This window comes from Mus pahari, chromosome 3 (genome assembly GCF_900095145.1).
Source record: "Mus pahari chromosome 3, PAHARI_EIJ_v1.1, whole genome shotgun sequence".
Classification (NCBI taxonomy): Eukaryota; Metazoa; Chordata; class Mammalia; order Rodentia; family Muridae; genus Mus; species Mus pahari.
The window spans coordinates 41,017,081-41,034,241 of record NC_034592.1 but is presented as its reverse complement, the minus strand read 5'-3'; the positions used below and the strand labels follow the sequence as shown (position 1 = coordinate 41,034,241).

At 36.2% G+C, this 17,161-nt stretch overlaps 1 protein-coding gene across 2 annotated transcripts in view; it reads right to left on the bottom strand.

Moving 5' to 3' along the window:
• The window catches only part of Galnt13 (polypeptide N-acetylgalactosaminyltransferase 13), a 571,919-nt gene that overhangs the window by 497,307 nt on the left and 57,451 nt on the right, over positions 1-17,161 (bottom strand). The gene's annotated exons all lie outside the window — the stretch shown is intronic.

Below are 17,161 nucleotides of genomic sequence, written 5' to 3'. Positions count from 1 at the left end.
TCTAAGGATTTGCTAGGATTAAGTGCAATCAAGCTTACCAAGGATCTAACTGAACAATTATCAATTAGCTGAGCAATGTTGGCACATGCCATTTATCCCAGCACTGGGAGGCAGAGGCAAACAGATCCCTGATTTCAAGGCTGGTCTACAGAGTGACTTCTAGTACAGGTAAAGGATACACAGAGAAGCCCCTGGCGCAAAGCAAAAACTTAAAAATCACTCAAACACACAAAAAAGACTCTAAGATGATCAACTTATCAGCAATTTATGAAATAAATCAATGCTTGTTAGTCTTAAAATTATCTGATCTACATAGAAAAATACAAAGAAGATGTATGTCTCAACATAGATAGTGTGTATTTGACCTATTTATCAGTGAGAAACAAGGTATTAATGGAAAATAAACAAGTATACATTGTAAAGAACAAAACAAAAAGCCACAAAACTCTTAAGAGCCATTCAAAGAAATAAAAATTAATGCATAACATATTTGTGTGTGTGTGTATGTGTATACACACCACATTGAGAAATGACTGTGTAACTATTTTCTGTATAAAGAACATGTCAAATCAAACATAATCTCATATTACTTACTCTTAAATATCAAGTATTGATCTGAATAGGGGTGGGGAGGAACTGAGAAGAGTAGATGGAGGGGAAATTACAATCAGCATATACTATGTGAAAAAAATTATTTTCAATAAAAGGAAAAAAGATAACATCAAGTAGAGAGTTCTTGGGTAGCATAGGCAAGGACTTAAGTTCAATTTCTAGTACCACAAAATAAATGGATAAATACCATGTAAAGTACAAATTGTTAGATGTAAGAAAAATAACATTATTTGACATAAACACTTTAGCTGAATAATATTAGAGAAAAAGATAATTGAAATACTTCATAACTATGTTTCAAAATAGTAACACAAAGTACAATTTGCTAGGTAAAGTCCTGTTTAAATTTACATAACTAATTTAGTAGAATAAGATAATAAAAATATTGTCTGTGACAACCAATGAAAACTAATCACATATTCAATATCAAAATTCATATAAATGGAGCAAAGATTCTAATTTCAACAACATAAAATTTATATTCACTCAGAAATATGGATAAATATTTACCAAAGGATATAGATGGATCATGTGTGGAAATCCAAAGATTACATAACATTTGGAGTTTGTTTTTTTTTTTTTTGAAAAAGACAGCATTAGAATATTAATAATCTAGTACATTTCCTTTCCTTATTTTACTTTTCTATAAAAATGAGAGCTAACTGTTAGAACTCAGCCCACAGTCCTAGTTACCAGAGCACAGCTTTGCCTACATGTATTCCTATCGCTCTATGTATTGTTAAACCTGAAAAATGAGACAACTCAGTCTATAAAATTTTCTCTTACTTTGACTCTAAGATAGAATTCATCCCTTCAATTTATTGTAGAGAAAAATGAAACCTATGGAGAAGTGTATATAACAACAATACCTACTGAATCTTTTCAACTTCCCCAGCAGAAATACCTCACAGTAAATGATACTAAAGGTGGGGATAGAACTGCCCTTGTCTCTGTCATCAAATGAAAACATGACCGTAGGCATCCTGCCTCTCTGCACACTTCATTTTTGTTGATAACATCTTTCCTGCCCTATCCACCTCACAAAGTATTAGGAGGCTCAACCAAGACAGAGACTTTTAAAGAAACTATTATTATTATTGCAAGAAACTCTGAAATAACATAATATTAAATATTAAAATGCCTAAGAAAAGTCATTTCCTAATAAGAGTCTAACAATTGAGGTTATGAAGAATTTAATTTTAACTTCAGTTATGATGAAGAGTCAAAATCACATCCTATTACCACTTCAAGAATTATTTAAATTATCCCACTTTCACAGCCTATTAGATTTGCACAGCAATACAACAGCAGTGAGAAGAGTCCAAGTCAACTATTTCAGTGACAGTACTTAGCTGTATATTTTTGTCTGCCTATAAGACACACTTAATATATATATATATATATATATATATATATATATATATATATATATATATATATATACAAAGATATAAATTCTTTTAATTTTAATTCTCTGGTACAGGTGGAATAACTCTCTGATATGTGCACTCGAATGCACCTTATGAAAGCAAACCTTATCAAGCAGAAAAATGACACAGTACACATGACTACTAACAACACAAGCACAGTGGGTAGCCTTGGTTATTTAAGAGGCTCACCATCTGTGGTATACGTTTATCCCGCTACACTTCTACTCACTTGCACCTATTGTTTTTGCTTGTCAGGGAATGATGAAAGCAAACTTGTGCAATATATCTGGATGACTGGTCAAACACAGAGCATGAACAATCAGCACAGAGACGTTCATCTGCCTGTGTCCCTACATATCCTCTGTGGGCCTTCATCCTATAATCCTCTAGCTCAAACCTCCTGAGTGCTGACCTCACAAGCCTACAGCAAACACCATGCCTAGCAGCATTTTGCTCTTTCCTAGTTTTGCTCTAGGGAGGAAAGTTTTAAGAAACAAAAGCTTATCAAGCACCCATTAACAAGTCCTGTTTCCTTCTTTCTTGCCACATAAGTAATATTACATGAGATATTATGGGATTTTGTCTAAAAATATACAGTATTTTCCTACTTTAATTAAAAAGATGATTTCAAATATAAAAATTAAAACCTAGGTAAATTTTAAGATAGTTGAAAACAATCATATCAAGACAAGTACAAAAGTCTTATGAGGGCATTGCTTTTTCTGTTAGGGTTTTCAATTAGAAGGTTATTATTTCCCTGTGGAATATAGCATAGTTGCTATTAGACATTTTAATCTGTAGGCATATATCCTCTTTAGTAGAAAATTGCATAATGAGAGAAAGTTTTTTCAATCTAATTTATGAGGCTATACTTAATGCTGGCAGGGTATTCTAGAAGCTAGGTTGAAACTGCTGATAGAGCTTCTAGAAGTTTCATTTACTTGGAAAACGTTTAACATTACAGATAATTACAAGCTCACTGAGAGGGACAAAACAGTTATGTACATTTCCTTTAAAGATTCATATATAAATCAATGACTAGAAATCAAAATTTACAGCTATTTAGCTCCAGATATGATTGGGGAAAAAGCTGTCCTTTTAGTGGCTGAACATAAAAAGTTAGCACGTATCTAATGAATCCACTCACAACCAAAAGGTGTATATTAAGACTGAAGGAAAACAAAGGTAAAAATAAATACATTAAATTAAAGGGAAAATAGGTCATAACACTAAATTCAACCAATAAGAAACATCCTTGCATAAACTTTGTATTGAAAGAAAAGACTAAGTCCATTCGGGCTCAGGCTCCATCTTAGAGAACCTGTCCTAAGGTTGAACTGCTCATGTTAAACACAAGGCCTGTACCTAGCACCGATCTCCAGGTCACTCCCTAACAACCAACAATCAGGAAGAAAGCAGAGTTACAGTTGTACCTAAAGATATTTGCATATGAAAGTTTATGGTTTGGCTCCCAGCACCAGCCAATCATTTTAAAGGGCAACATATTCCTTAATCGCTAACCCCCCACCATTACATATGTGCCAACCTGAAATTTTCCTTGATTTTTTGCTTGCCTAAGTAAATGCTTGCTTCAAACTGGACTCAGGGCTTAACCCTCCCACCCTGCTGGATCAATAAGGATGAGAGTGTGGCCCAAGCTCACATTTGAATAAAGCCCATTGTGCAATTGCATCAGAACTGGCTCCTTGGTGGTCTTTTGGGGTTCACAAAATGAGAATAACAGTATAAATTTATGTATGTGTGTGTTTGTGTATGTGGTGTCTATGTGTCTGTGTGTCTATATATACATACATATATATATATATATATATATATATATATATATATATATATATATATATACACATAGATATACATAGATATACACATACATGAATTCTAGATTCCAGTATTCATTAATTCAAGTTACTGGAATGTTAATTGACTTAGTTTTTCTGTCTATAAATCCTAAGCAGTAGTATCTACCACAAAAGACCGAGATAAATATAAATGGGTTAAGGCAAGTAAAGCCCTTGCAAAGTTCCCTGCCACAAGGGAGGAACTAAACATATATTAGCTGGTGGTATTATTTATAACAGTAATAATATTTTCAGAACTACCTTCAAATAAAGGAAAAAGTATTAGGACACTCATGTATCCTTACAGACATAGTACATGCCCAGTATGTGACTGTTTAGGGACTTAGAAAATAAATACATTATATGGCAGAAATATTGCATTTAATAAATGTATCCCCTGAAGAGGTATGAATTACACAGGTTTTGTGATACTGAAAACTCATTAAAATGTGTGCACTTGAGATCTGTGCATTTTACTTCAATGAAAATTAAACTTTCTTTGTAAGATAAAAGCAGATCTCACGTCTCAGTATCATGACTCTCTGATCTCATCAGGATTTGGTTTAACAAAGCAATTATATCAAATAAAAGAACTCCCATCTATTTATAACCTTTCTGATCTCATTTTGAACTTCTGTTCTCCATGCCAATCACATGGGCCTCCTGGAATTTTTTTTTAATAAGCTTACTCTTACATTGCCTTGGGAATGAGCACACAGTATTGCATTGCTCAAGCTAGTAATACATTGGTAGATCCCTTGCTCTTATTCCCTAACAATACACACTAATACAACAAATGTCCTCTTCCTACATGCCTACTTTTTTTTCTAAGCATCTGTCTGCAATATATTTAAAAACTGATTTTTCCCATTGTATCCTTTCATATTAAAAAACAATCTGTATGAGAACATGATTTCATATTTCTCATCTTTGTTCTTATTTACTCTAAAATATTTAAAATTTAAAAGTCCAACACTAGTCATTAGAGAAATCTCACTCCTCCCACAGCTAAAAAGGCATACGTTCATGTCTTAACTCACAGTGTGTTAGAATGTGACTATATATTGCAAATTTGAGAAGGTAATTGTGGGTCAGCAGGAGAACTCTACAATGCTAAGTTGTTGAGATCCATGGTTGATTACCTAAATTCCACCCATTAATACCACAAGCTGGCAGGAAAGAAACAGAAACAAAGAGATGTGCTGTAACCCACACATGCACATCAACATGCGCTCAAGGACACACACACACACACACACACACACACACACACACACACACACAATTTTGAAAATACATAATCTTTTTCAAAGTAAATAAGAAAATAAATGAATAAAGAAAATCAGGGTTAAATGAAGTGTTATGGGTCAATCTTAATCCAATACTTAACAGTCCTTATATGAAGAGAAATAAACAGACATGCTTACAGTAAAGGCCACAAGAAAACACAGGCTGAAGACAGCCATGTGGCAGACATATAGAAAGCTCTAAGGGGGGTGGAGGGGCAGTGAAAGAGATCAGCAGGCTTGCCACCATCCCCAATGGCATAACATTCATCTTCAGATCCACATATATGGTAAAAAGATAGAACCCACTACTACAAGCTCTTCCTGAGCATACAAGTGCCATGGCAAATGAGCCCACCCTGCCCACCTCACACACTAAATGAGGATAATGCTAGAATTGTAAAATAAATCTCATAATAAAATGAACTTTAGGAAAATAAATTCTACTGTTTAAGGGACTCAATCATGAAAGCCCCACCAAAGGAATATACCAATTAAACCAAATGTCCCTAACCCAAGGTGACAAATAAGCAGAAAATCATGGGTGCTGTCCATTGCTGCGACCAACACTGACCAAAAACAACATGGAGAAAAGGGGGTTATCTGGCTTATAGGTTACAATCCTTAACTGAGGGAAAACAAGGCAAGAACCCAAGGAGCTAAAAGGGTCTGCAACCCTATAGGAGGAACAACAATATGAACTAACCAACCCCCCAGAGCTGTCACTAGCTGCATATGTAGCAGAGGATGGCCTAGTCAGCCATCAGTGGGAGAAGAGACACATGGTCTTGTGAAGATCATATGCCCCAGTACAGGGGAATGCCAGGGCCAGGAAGTGGGAGTGGGTGGGTTGGGGAGCAGGGTGGGGGAGGGTATAGGGAGCTTTGGGGATAGCATTTGTAATGTAAGTGAAGAAAACATCTAGTTAAAAAAAAAAAGAAAGGAAAAAAAAATAACTCAGGGTAAGAATGAGGCAGGAACTAAAGCAGAGACCATAGGAAAAACACTGCTTAGAAGCATTCAGCCTCTACGTTGTTCACATTGTTCACATTGTTTATTGGTACTGATCACAGTGGCCTGGGCTCTGGCATATCAACCATCAATCAAGGAAATGCCCAAAAAATTTACCTACAGGCTAATCTGATGGAGGCAATTCTTCAACTGAGGCTCCCGATTCGCAGATGATTCTAGTGTGTGTCAAGTTTCCTTTTCCATTCATTCACATTTCAAATCCATAAGCCCATACCACAGTGAACTTTCCTTGTTTCACAATACTTCAGCAGTTCCTGTACAAATCAATCTATCCCTTAGGCAATTTCCCACCTCTCCTCTCCTCTTTCTACTGATATCTCGAGTTTGTTACTCACAATTTATCCCTGTTATTCTAAATTAGCAGACCAGATAAAACACAACCAGAATTTTTTTTTCATACTGCCAGATTGAATGCATCTTCTTACGTACTTCTATCACCACCCATGTCTGCAAGTAAAATTATTTCAATGGATTAACTGTCATTTCAGAATGGAAATCCTCTCTTCTTACATATTCAAATATTTTATTGATGAGCTTGTCTTGTCTGATTCAGTTTATTTGGTATAATGAGTCCTTGTTACCATATAAATATCCCAACATTAACAATTATCTTAAAACAAATTAATATATTCTTGTATGTGTATTTAGCTTCAACTATATCCATCTGATTGCATTCATTATGACACCCTGATCTGAAGGAAAGGGTATAAGCAGATTTCAGACCCCTACTTTCTGGATAAGATCTTGTGCCTATGTTTAAAATGTGCACCATCCACTCTGACTTGTACTGAAATTCCTGGGAAATTTTCAAGGATTTGCTTCATCTGGGTAGAGATCCAGATAGGATACTCCAGGCTACCAGCAACAGTCTGGGGCTATGTAACAGCTAGTTGGATCCTTATCATGGCTTCTAGTAGTTACTCTCTTTAACCCTTTGTTTTCTGTTCTAAATATCACCTACTATTGAATGAGCACTCAGGTGAAAAACATTCACAGTTACCAAACTAAACTCAACACAAGGCTCTGATCTCAAAAGACCTGCTTCAATCTATCATTTTTATTATGATTTTCACCTTCCCCAAAACACACATACACACACCTTTGAGGGCTATTCAACAGTATCATCAAACGAAATCCTTTATGGATTATCTGCTAATTAAGGAATAGGACAAGCTCACAAATATTCATAAATGTTTCTTAAGAATCACAATGCCAAGCCTACCATTCGGCAACTTTTTCTTCAAGATAGCTGAGCTAATCTCTATGAGACCGCATGCTTTGCTTCACTTTACTAAATAATATTCTACTTGCACTATCTGTGTCTCTCAACTGAATTATATAATGAGGAAGAAATTCATCTAATAATTTAAATGAATCATATGACAGTAAACTTCAAGAAAGATGTATATCTCATCATGATATGCATACCCCTACCTTCCTGTTCTCTCTTAAATCAAATAGTTTAGCACCTGCTATGGTATGAAAATATTAGTTTATTCTAATAATTTGTCTAATCAGAATAATCAACTCAGTAACTATCTTCAATAATCCTAAGATACACATAACATATCTTAGAAAAAAGGGCTTGGAGACAGCTCCATCAGGATGAGCACTTGGTCTACAAGCATGTAGACCTGAGTTTGATGCCAAGTACTCACTTAAAGAGCAAGACTTGGCCACACATGTGCCTGGAACTCTAGCCCTGGGGGAAGAAAGAGACAGGAGAATCACTCCAGAATGCTGGAAAGTCACGTAACAAATGAACTCCAGATTCAGTGAGAGGCCTTGTCTCAGGGAATAAGATAGATAGGAAATGATAGAGGAGGAAATCAGAATTTCCCTCTGGCCTCTATTCATATGAACTCATACAACAAGAACACACACACACACACACACACACACACACTTTTTTAAAATATGATGTAGGGTTTTTCTTTTAGAAATTCTTTTATATCCCACATTAGATCTACATGAAAATTCTGTTGGTTCTACCTTCATATTTGACCTACTCTTTATTATTCCACTACTGCTGCAGAACATCATTGCAGCAGCATCATATGAATAATTTTAAAGTCTCATTGTGATATATTCAATACCATAATTAGCTCATTTCAGCTTTTCAATGTTGTATATCCATTTATTACATTTAGCTGATGTGTATAAAAAGTCTGAGTTAAGCCTTGCTGTGATGGCACATACTAGTACTAGCATGTGGGAGGCAGAAGAACTCTGTGAGATCTAAGACAGAATGATCTATAGAAAGAATTCCAGAGCTGCCAGGGCTACACAGTGAGACTGACCATCTTGAAAACAAAACAAAACAAAAACACAACAAAGTCTGATACAAAAATGATAGACGACTTTAAAAAACATGTGAAATTCTACTTTCTAACCTATAACTCTAAGGCTTATGTTCATATACCAAGCTCACTTATGGTATACCAAGAGCTATGGTGAAGTCTGGAGAAATATGAGCTACAAAGATACATTGCCCTTTGGACTATCGTTTGTACATGGAATAGAGTTGCCATGATCAATCTGCATTTGGAATTGAAAGTGTTTGTTACCTACTGCGATATCAACAAAAGATCAGCAGATGAGTTTAAACCTTGCTGTATTTGCGCTAGATATTTGATTGCCCTTGAACTAGATCTTGCATGTTTCAAATCATTCTTGGTGAGATACAATCACAGTGACTCAGACAAGGACATGCAGCTGAGGCTTCAGATTGGCTTCACCCTGCTACTTGAAAGTCCTCTCACATTAGCCTTAAATAAGCCCCAAAAGCATAATGAATGAATTTGATTCCAACTTGTTTCAGATGAATGAATTGTTCAGATGATGATTTACTCATGTGAAAATTCAGCATAAGCCATTGGAGTCCAAAGCATAAGTATCCCTGAGCAATCACTTATCTATCTCCTGAACATCTACACTTTCTAATGCCTATGCCAAAAACTAAAGTCTTCAAGTGTTCCTTACTAGACTATTTTGACAGTTGTCTTGGCAGTGAAATATCTTGAAGAATTAAATGTAATGCCCACTCCAGAACATAGAAAAGAGTTTTCCCATTTGCTATGCAATGGTGGGTACCCAAAAAATGATTTTTGACATTATCGTTTGTGGTTCATTTTGGGTAAAACTATTGTTTTTCCCGCAGTACAATCTAGTTAGTATGCAGGCATCCATTTGAGCTGTTCACAAAGGCTCCGTGAGATATGACAGCAAGTGGAACAGATACAAATGCATTGTTATGCATGCTACTTGCTGTGGCATGAGTAAAATAATGTCTTTTGTTCTAATATGGAATTTGTTCTGTCAATATCCATGAAATAACAACAAGCTAACATATGGATTTTCAAGTATGTAAAATCAGATTTCAGACCCTTTATAATCTCTCTCTCTCTCTCTCTCTCTCTCTCTCTCTCTCTCTCTCTCTCTCTCTCTCTCTATTTTTCCCACACACACACACACACACACACACACACACACACAGAAAGATAGAGAGAGAGAGAAAGAGAGAGGAAGAGGGAGGGAAGGAGAAACAGGTAGCATATGTAGCAATAGGTATCATACATATAGAAAATTTCTATAAAGATATATAATCTAACAATAGTGTGATGGTTTGAATAAGAATGACCCCTCTTGGCTACCATATTTCAAAGATTATTCACCAGTGAATGGAACTGCTTGAAAAGGATTGGGAAGTGTGACCTTACTGGAGAAGTTGTGGCCTTGTTAGAGAAAGTATGTCACTGAAAGTAGGTTTTGAAGTTTCAAATGTCCAAGCCAAGGGGTGTCTCTCTTCTAGTTGCCTACGGATCCTGATAGAGAATTCTCAGCTACCTCTCAGCACCATGTCTACCTGTGTGCAACTTGTGGTCCCCACCATTATGATAATGGACTAAACCTCAGAAACTATAAGAAAGCCCCAGTTAAATTTTTTGTTGTTGTTTGTCATTGTATGTTTTGTTTTGGTTTTTTTATAAGAGATGCCATGGTCATGGTGTCTCTTCAGAGCAATAGAAAACTAAGACAGAAGCTGGAAGCAGGATAGTGGGGTGTTGCTATGAGAGACCTGATCGTGTGTTATAGGGAGGACTCTGAAACTTCTTCCTAGAAAAGCCATTGAACATTGAGATCTCATTGGACTGTTCAGTAGGTGCTTGGGACATAAGAATGCTGTAGGCAATACAGACGACTGAGGCCTGGCTTGTGACGTCTCAGAGGAAGTTTAAAGAGTCTGTGGAAGCAATTTGTTATTCTGACAGTTTGTTACTTTTGGTTAGCTGGGGCTTAAGAGTCATCTGTGATCAACAAGAATTACTAGAGCTAATTACTTTTGTTTTGCTGGGATACTTGATGCTGCTTGGCTGGAGCTGAGAAATTAGTGTGATTAAAAAGAGACCAACATCATTTACATGAAATCTTCTTCAGCAAAGTATTTCCTGAGAGAAAGCAAGCAGAAGCTGTGTTCCAGAGATAGCCAAGGTTGTACCTTGTGCTAGAAGCTGAACTCTGAGATGTAAGTCAACAAAGCTGTGCTGATTTTTTTCCTTTTTCTTTTTCTTTTCTCTAATTTAATTTTATTTTTACTTACATACTTTACATCCCACTCAATGTCTCCCTCCCAGTAACCCCATTCCACAATCCTTCCACAATCACCACTCCCCTTCCTCTCTGAGCAGGTGAGATCCTCCTGGGTACATCCCCACCCCTGGCACTTCCAGGCTCTGTGAGTCTAGGCACTTCACCCCTCACTGAGGCCAGACAAGGCAGATTAACTAGAAGAACCTTTTCCATGTACAGGCAACAGCTTTTGGGACATCCCCCATTCCAGTTGTTCAGGACCCACATGAAGATAAAGTTGCATATCTGCTACATATGAGCAGGGAGCCCTAGATCCAGCCTGTGGATGTCCTTGGTTGGTGGTTCAGACTCTGACTTCCTGTGGAGTTCCTACCAACCCTTGCCCAGGAATCAATGAAGGGTGGGGGCTGTGAGCTTAGCTGGGCTGCTGCTTTTGAAGGTGTGAAGGGGCCATGGAGAGCAGCTGAAGCTTAGCACTGTGTTGTAAGGTTGGAGTTCCCAAAGAGAAGCCAGGAAAGGCTGCTGGATAAAGTGCAGCACTATTGCAATAGATCCCAGTATTTTGGAGATTTGGAGATGCCACCACCATGGAATTAGCACCAAGAATAACAACAGCAACAGCACTGGGGTGGAGTCAACTCTAGCCTTGAAATCAAACCCTGTGTGCTGCAGAGGGCAGACTGGAAATGTGGTCCAAGCCCTTTAGAGGTGCACACATGATTGTTAGTGGATTCCAGACACTGGATATTGTGTTATTGATGTTGTTGGGAGTTTGATTTTGTTTTAATTTGATATTGATTGTTTCCTGAATCTTCTCTCTTAAAGTAAATAAGTATTTAACTTAATTTTGATTTTTGCAGAAGGCCAAATCTCAGTTTGATCTTTTAAAAGAGATTGTGTCCTTGTTTTTACAGTAGTAACAAGAGAGAGAGAGAGAGAGAGAGAGACAGAGACAGAGACAGAGACAGAGACAGAGAGACAGAGACAGAGAGAGGGGGAGAGAGAGAGACAAAGAGAAAAGATTTTAGATTTTTAAAGAGACTGGGAATTTTAAAGGATTTGGGTTTTGAATGTGTTTGAATCTATAAAAACTGTGAAACTTTAAAAGTTATTTGTGATTTTAATGAGGGATCTTGGGGATGAATGTGAAGGCTGTGGCTTAATGGTGATGTAATTTTGTGTCAAGCTGAGAAGGGGTCAATTGTGCTGGATAGTTTTATGTCAACTTGACACAAGCTAAAGTCATCTGAGAAAGGGAATCTCAATTAAGAAAATGACTCCATAAGATTCGACTGTAACAAGCTTATGAGGCATTTTATTAATTAGTGATTGATGAGTAGCGGGGGCAGCTGATTGTGGGTGACATCATCCCTGAACTGGTGGGTTCTACAAGAAAGCAGGCTGAACAAGTCAGTCAGCAGCACTCCTCCATGGCATCAACATTACCTCCGGTGTCTGTCTTGTTTGAGCACAGATAAACCTTTTCTTCCCCATGTTCCTTTGGTCATGGTGTTTCATCACAGCAATAGTAACTTTAAATAAATTTTAAAGGAAATTGAGATAAACTGATATCAGAAATAGGGCCTTGATCTGAAGTCACCACTCCTAATATTGTACTTTGCATTGGGTTTTTCTTTAATTTTTTTTGTCTCCTTGAGTTCTAGATTTAGAGGCATTACACTTACTGGTGCCCCTTTTCTCTTCAAACTGTACATTTTGTATTTTTGTTTGTTGAAGTTGAATTAAATGAATTTTGCATTATAATGTTGTTATAAACCTATAGGTATAGGGGCTGGAGAGTGGAGTGGAACGTGGTTATTTAAAAAAATACACACACACACACACACACACACACACACATATATATATATATATATATATATATATATATATATATATATATATATCATATATGATTAGTCATCAAGGATTGGCACTACTTGAGGTGTGGCCTTTTTTAGTAGGTGTGTCCTTGTTGGAAGAAGTGAGTCACTGAGATTTTGAAAGCCCTAGTTCGACCCAGTGTCAGACTCTTCTTACTGTCCGTGGATACTGATATAGAACTCTGTTACCTCTCCAGCCCCATGTCTGCTTCCATGTGGTCATGCTCCTTGCCATTATGATAATGGACTAAACCTCAAACACTGTAAGCAAGCCCCAAACAAATGCTTTTTTTTTTTTTTAAGAGTTGCCATGGTCACGGTGACTCTTCACAATAATAGAACACTGACTAAGACAATTAGTAATTGCTTATTATTAAAATTGAGATAAATTTTCATTAGATATTAAAATTTTTGGTACATTTGTATTCTTTTAGAATCTAACTGTGACCTAAATAGTAAAATATAATTTCCATGCATACTACAGAAAGAGACAAGTGATCATACAGATGTTAACACTATGCAAGGTACTAAAGATTGTAACATGTAAAGGAACATACTTTGTATATTCTGTGTTAATATCCAGTAAAGATGAGGGTAATCAAGAGCACTGGAGTAGAGATTAGAAAGGAAATAAAGGTAAAATGCTTACAAGATGTGGAACTCTCCTTAAGAGCTATTTTTACTACATAATTTTTAATGTATCAAGAATACAACCACAAGAAATAAATGGTTTCAAATGAGTAAATTAATGGTACTCTCACAGAAATTATTCACAGGATGACAATGTTCACAAAAGGAATGTTGTGTGTCATCAGTAGGTTCAACATTAATCTTTCCACAATGAGTCTACACATTGGATATCTACTCCATGAAGATGCTATACCTGTCAAAAGCCAAAATGCATCATAAGGTGATCTACTACATTGATTATTATTCAATGATTACTCAACTAAGTCTATATAAAGGATGCATGTGAAAAACAGTCTATGTTCATCACAAAGACAATAGTTATTTATAAGAAATCATCACTTGAAATTTACTCAAGAATCACTGATGTGTTCAACATTTTTCTTAGCACTTGGCACCAGTGGTTTAAGCTTACTCATTAGTAGTCACCAAGGCAGAAAAACAAATCGAAAATGTCCAACTGAATATAAAACCTAGAGATTTAAAACAAAACTAGAGTGATAAAGGAAACTAAATGCCTCTATGAATTGTCAAACGATTACACAGTCTTACAGGTAGGCTTAAGGTCAGGCTGACCTTAAGACCTCTAAATTTTTCCTAACCAAAGAAAAAAAACCAAAAGTTAAAAAAATGTATTCCAAGGGCTTTCTGTGAAATGAGGAAGGCGATACACGGACTCCTCATCTAGGTGTTCTCTTCAAAACAAACTCATTCAGTTATAGAAGATGATGAAGAGTAGGGTAAATTACCATGTAGCACTGTCTGAGTCACTCTTATTGCCAAGATAAGCAATGAGACAATCAAAGAGAGAGAAATAAACCAGAATTCTAAGGCACACAAGGATCTTCAGCACCAAAAATGAAAGGGCACAAAAGTAGCCTTGCCACAGATTCCTCTGGGGAGTACTAAACTGCACAAATGCATTAAAAAAAATTGACTTGCTGACTTATGTATTTAAGTAATTATTAAACAGAACTTATCAATAGCAGAAGCTGCGTGTCTTTCTTAAAAATGGCTGTAGGAGTAATAATGCATTAAATATTTAATTGCCTTTATACCAAAAACTCTCATTAAATATCATACAGGCTTACTTGTTAATTTATTTTCCTGGATTTTTTTCTTTAATTTTTCCTGATGAAGCTATTAATCATATATTATGTGCTGGAAAAACAGGCAATTAGAAGGAAGAAGCAAATAAGAAAACAAGGAGCTAAATAATTGGAATATTGAATAATCAGACTCCAATTAATTAACAGCAAAATAAAAAATACTATATCCTCAAAAGTTCAAAGCATGTGTTCTTATTACCAAAGTAACTTTGAAATAAATATAGCATCACTGATACTGTAAGTTGCCGTCCAGTCTTTAGTGGTACAATATAAAACTGCATAATCTAATTTTAACACTCAGAAAAGCTATAAGGTAAAGAAGTTTGCTAAAATGTATGAAAAAGGTAACACTCATTTTGTGTTCAGAATATTTGATGGTGAAACAGGGACTATCATTATGTGTGCAAGTGCATACGCAGCTAATCCATAAGTATGACAATGCCTTTCCTATCAGAATCATTTTTTATTGCTTATTTTATTTATTTATATTTCAAATGTTACCCCCTTCTCAGTTTCTCCTCCACAAGCCCTATTCCTTTCTCCCTCCCCTGCCTCTATGAAAATGCTCCCCACCCACTCATGCCTTAGCAGCCTAGCGTTCCCCTATCAATGTCATCAAGCCTCCACAGGATCAAGGGGTTCCCCTCCTAGAGATGCCAGATAAGGCAGTCCTCTGCTACATATGCAGCTGGAGCCATGGCTATCCCCTGTGTACTCTTTGGTTGGTGGTTTAGTCCTTGGGAGCTTTGGGGAGTCTGGTTGGTTGATATTGTTGCTCTTCCTACAAAGTTGCAAACCCCTTCAGGACCTACCGTCCTTGCCCTAACTTTCCCACTGGTGGCCCCAAACTCAGTCCAGTGCTTGGTTGTGTACATCTGCGTCTGTATTGGTCTGGCTCTGGCAGAGCCTCTCAGGGGACAGCTATACCAGACTCCTGTCACTAAGCACTTTTTGGTATCAGCTATAGTGTCTGGGTTTGGTGTCAGCAGATGAGATGGATCCCTAGGTGGGGCAGTCTCTGGATCACCTTCCCTATCTTTCAGTTGAAAATAGTGCTAAGAACATTATGTTGAAATCAAATTTTATTTTAAACAAAATTTTGGCTTAGTAAAGGGAATTCAAAGTGTTGTAGCTTCTTTGAAAGTGTCAATGTAAACCAATTAACAACATTTTTGGAAAGAAGTGGGATTTATTAAAAGTAAGATCTTTAACCTAGTTCATGAACTTAGAATGTTTAAATTAATAATTTATCTACTAGAAATATTTTTAATTCACCTTAGAAGAAAAGTCTTAATTTCTAGATATTGTAACTATAATGTTTATTAAAAGTAGGTAATATATATATATATATATATATATATATATATATATATATATATATATATATATTTGATAGCATGTTATATAGCTATGAGAAATATAAGGAAAATTTTAGTATCATAAGAAATATTACATGGCAATATCAATAAGTTAAGGCATCATCGTTCATTTGTTATGAATGCAACTGTTTCAAATATATTCACAAAAAAATGTGCAAAAAGTAGTTGAGGCTAACAGGGTTTTTTTGCACTCCTTTTGTTATTTTTGTTTTATCTCAATATAATTAGTAAATGGTATATATTACCTGATGAGACAGAAAACATGCATTTTGTTACAATGTAAATTAAAAAACCAAAAAATACTGGATATTAATGAAACCCGAAAATTCTGTTATGTGGTATTTATGTTTGTGCCTATGTGAGCATATGGACAGAGTTAGGATGATATCATATACAAACAGGCTCGAAAGACTGGCCCAAGATTCACAAAAAGAAAAGTGAGAAGGAAAAGAAAAGCAGAACCTCCCACTGAATAAGGCCAACTTTAAACAACTTTTTAAATGTCTTACCATTATTGCCAAATATATCTGTCTCAGACCAGATAATATTATTAAAACTTTACATTTCTTTGAAGGAAAAGGCTAGATTTCCAAGGCTCTATTTTCATAAAGAATTTGTATCATTGCTGTTGTTACTACAAATATGACCTTTGTTGTTATCAATGGCACTCTCAAATCTATCAATAACAACAGTCAAAGTTATGGTACAGCTGTCTTTGTTAACTTGACACAAGCTGGAGTCATGGAATAGAAAACTCTTCCTGAGAAAATGCCCTCACAGAATTACCCTGTGGGCAAGTGTACAGGATATTTTCTTTCTTTTTTTTTTAATTAGATATTATCTTCATTTACATTTCAAATGCTAAATCCAAAGCCCCCTAAACCTTCCCCCTGCCCTGCTCCCCAACCCACCCACTCCAGCTTCCTGGCCCTGGCATTACCCTGTACTGGGCATATGATCTTCGATTGGTGATTAATATAGGAGGATTCAACTGACTGTGAGTGATGTCCACTCTAGGGTGGAGGCCCTGGATAGTATACAAAAACTGTCTGAGCAAGCTCAGAAGAACAAACTTGCCACTAAGAAGTATCCATACATAGCCTTTGCAACAGTTCTTGTCTCCAGGTTCCGACCAGGACTGAATTCCTGCCCTGACTTCCCTAGACAGTTGACTATTAACCATGATATGAAATAATCCAGGGATGCAGGGATGGTTTAATATAAGGAAATCCATCAACGTAATCCACTACATAAACAAACTCAAAGACAAAAACCACATGATCATCTCCTTAGA